Raw genomic sequence first — 3,666 nt, forward strand, 5'->3', positions numbered from 1 at the left:
TTTTTTGAGATGGAGTCTCGCCCTGTCACCCAGGCTGGAGTGCAGTGGCGTGATCGTGGCTCACTGCAATCTCTGCCTCCCAGGTTCAAGCGATTCTCCTGCCTCAGTCTCCCAAATAGCTGGGATTATAGGCACGTGCCACCACACCCAGCTATTTTTTTGTAGTTTTAGTAGAGACAGGGTTTCACCGTGCTGGCCAGGATGGTCTTGATCTCCTGACTTCGTGATCCACCCACCTTTGCCTCCCAAAGTGCTGGGATTACAGGTGTGAGTCACCCGGCCTGGCCCACAATATACATATTTTCCCCTACCTGCTTTTAAATTTTCCATGTGTCATGAATATCGTGTCATGGCATACTCTGAAAACAAAATTCAGATTCCTGGCATCTACAGAAAACCTCATGAACAAAACCTTTAAGAGTAAAACTTAGAAATCCGTATTTTTTAAAAGGACCCCAGGGAATTTTGCTGTAAAAACTAGATTTGAAGCACAGGCCATGATTAACTCCCGGAGAGCAGAGACTAGATTCACACATATTTTGGCTGAACGACTCCTGTGTACTCTTGACTCTGTTAAGTGAATTTTAATGGTTCTGCTTTCTCCTCCATATTGATTTTCTAGACCAGATTTTATGTTTGACCCCTCCGGAGAAATGAGGAGGAAAATCTTGGTCAAAGATAACTTCATTGATACCATTTTAAACACAAAATAACTCAGGGATCAATTGAGTGTCCCTAGAAAGTGTGTTGATACCTTTTTCTCTCCTGCTGTCTTTGTCAGATCATTTAGTTATAAGGTATTAATAATCGAAGCTGGATTGATCGAAACAGAGACATTAGATTTAGTTTTTCACTGGGAAAACTAAGTGTGTGTCGGGATAGGGACTGTTAAAAAATAACACCCTATTATCAGGAAACTTAAAAAGCACATAGCAAAGAGAATTTCAGTGGCCCAGAAAGCCTGGAAAGAAGTAAAAGCACTGGCAAAGATTTACTTTGCAATTTATAGTAAATATGGGATTTTTTTTTTTTTTTTTTTTTTTTAGAAAGAGTTTTGTTTTGTTGGCTCCGCCGGGGTGCAATGGCAAATGTTTGGCTCATTGCAACCTCTACCTCCCACGCTCAAGTGATTCTCCTGCTTCAGCCTCCTGAGTAGCTGGGATTACAGGTGCTTGCCAACACACCTGGTTATTTTTGTGTTTTTAGTAGAGACGGGGTTTCACCATATTGGCCAGGCTGGTCTGAAACTCCTGACTTCAAGTGATCCGCTGACGTTGACCTGCCAAAGTGCTGGGATTATAGGCGTGAGCCTCTGCCCTGGCCAAATATGGGATTGTTGATGTAACTTTTTTTGAGACCGAGTTTCACTCTTGTTGCCTAGGCTGGAGTGCAATGGCGCGATCTCAGCTCACCGCAACCTCCGCCTCCCTTGTTCAAGCGATTCTCCTGCCTCAGCCTCCCGAGCAGCTGGAAATACAGGCATGCGCCACCATTCCCGGCTACCTTTGTATTTTTAGTAGAGACGGGGTTTCGCCATGTTGGTCAGACTGGTCTCGTACTCCTGACCTCAGGTGATCCGCCTTCCTGGGCCTCCCAAAGTGCTGGGATTACAGGCATGAGCCACCATGCCTGGCTTGCATTACTTTCTTTGGACTGCGGTAAGAAATTACCACAAGCTCAGCAGCTTAAAGCAACCGAAATTTATTCTCTCACAGTTCTGGAGGTTAGAAGTCTGAAGTCAAGATGTTGGCAGGGGTGGTTCCTCCTGAGGGCTTTGAAAAGGATCTGTTCCATGCCTCTTTTCTAGCTTCTGGTGGTTGCAGGCAATTCTTGGAGTTCCTTGGCTTGTAGATGCATCACTCCCTATCTCTGCCATTGTCTTCACGAAGCATGCTCCCCATGTGTCTGTATGTCTCTGTGTCTTTTTTTTTTTTTTTTTTTTTTTTTTTTTTTTTTTTTTTTTTTGAGACGGAGTCTCGCTGTGTCGCCCAGGCTGGAGTGCAGTGGCGCGATCTCGGCTCACTGCAAGCTCCGCCTCCCGGGTTCCCGCCATTCTCTCGCCTCAGCCTCCGAGTAGCTGGGACTACAGGCGCCCGCCACCGCGCCCGGCTAGTTTTTTGTATTTTAGTAGAGACGGGGTTTCACCGTGTTAGCTAGGAGGGGCTCGATCTCCTGACCTCGTGATCCACCCACCTCGGCCTCCCAAAGTGCTGGGATTACAGGCTTGAGCCACCGCGCCCGGCCTGTCTCTGTGTCTTTACAGGGCCTTCTTAAAAGGACACCAGTCATTGGTTTATGGACTACCCTACTCCAGCATGATGTCATCTTAACTAATTACATCTGCAAAAATCCTACTTCCAAACAAGGTCACATTCTGAGATTCATGATGTGAATGAATCATCTCAGACATGAATTATGTCTGAGATTCATGACATGAATTTTGGGGAGACACTATTATTGTCATTATTATTTTAGAGATGGGGTCTTACTATGTTGCCCAGTCTGGATTACAGTGGTATGACCATGGTGCACTGCAGCCTTGAACTCCTGGGCTCAAGCCATCCTCCTGTCTAAGCCTCCTGATAGGTGGGACTACAGGCACATGCCATTGTGCCAGACTGGGTGGGCACTGTTGAACCCAATACATTACCTACTTTAGCAGACAATCCTACTATAGGCTGAACTAGAGAAACTGGAGCTGATGTTTCTGTACATTCTTTTTTTTTTTTTTTTTGAGATGGAGTCTCTACTCTGTTGCCCAGGCTGGAGTGCAGTGGTGTGATCTCGGCTCACTGCAACCTCTGCCTCCCAGGTTCAAGTGATTCTCCTGTCTCAGCCTCCCTAGTAGCTGGGATTACAGGCATGCACTACCACGCCCAGCTAATTTTTTGTATTTTAGTAGAGACGGGGTTTTGCCGTGTTGCCCAGACTGGTCTCGAACTCCGGAGCTCAGGCAATCCACCTGCTTTGGCCTTCCCAAGTGCTAGGATTACAGGCGTGAGCCACCACACCTGGCCTGTTTCTGCATATTCTTACCAGAAGTTTTAAAAAGGGGAGAGAATATTGTTAGATCCTTTCCTTCTTCTTTTTCCAGAAATGAAGCGTTTGGCCTTCCCTCTGTCTTTGTTACTTTGTTAAGGGAAGAGCAGAAATAGGTGCCTGAGAGACAGCGGCAGCCCTGGCACCGTCTTTCAGGTCTCCACAAGCTCTGTGCTCATAGTTTCTAGTGGCCCTGCTTGGTTTCTCAGCCACCCCTTCCCTAGAATGCTAACCAATACAATTTTTTGGGGGACACCTTTAATTCTCAGTGTGGCCCTGGTAGCGGAGGAAGATAATATGAATTTTTCTTCTTCCTTAAAGAGTTACAGTTAGTTCCTGTTTTGGCTTTTAATTTTCTTTTGGAGTTGCAATCCATATCTTTTCTTTTTTCTTTCCGCTGGTTCCCCCGGGCAAATGTCAGGGCAAGAGTAGCTCCTCTTGCCAAGGATAGCTTCCAGAAGCTGCTTTTGTTGGCTCCTGTATAAGCCAGTTACATAGGTACTTCAAGTTTTTGTTTTTCTCAGCATCATTTCTAGACGTCAGCTTGTTATTATGTTCCTACTGGGCTATTGCTGATGGTATCCATACTATTCCACAGATCATCCAAGGAAAAACTTCACCAGCCTG

This window comes from Rhinopithecus bieti, unplaced genomic scaffold, assembly GCF_001698545.2.
Source record: "Rhinopithecus bieti isolate Rb0 unplaced genomic scaffold, ASM169854v2 scaffold_5478, whole genome shotgun sequence".
Lineage (NCBI taxonomy): Eukaryota > Metazoa > Chordata > Mammalia > Primates > Cercopithecidae > Rhinopithecus > Rhinopithecus bieti.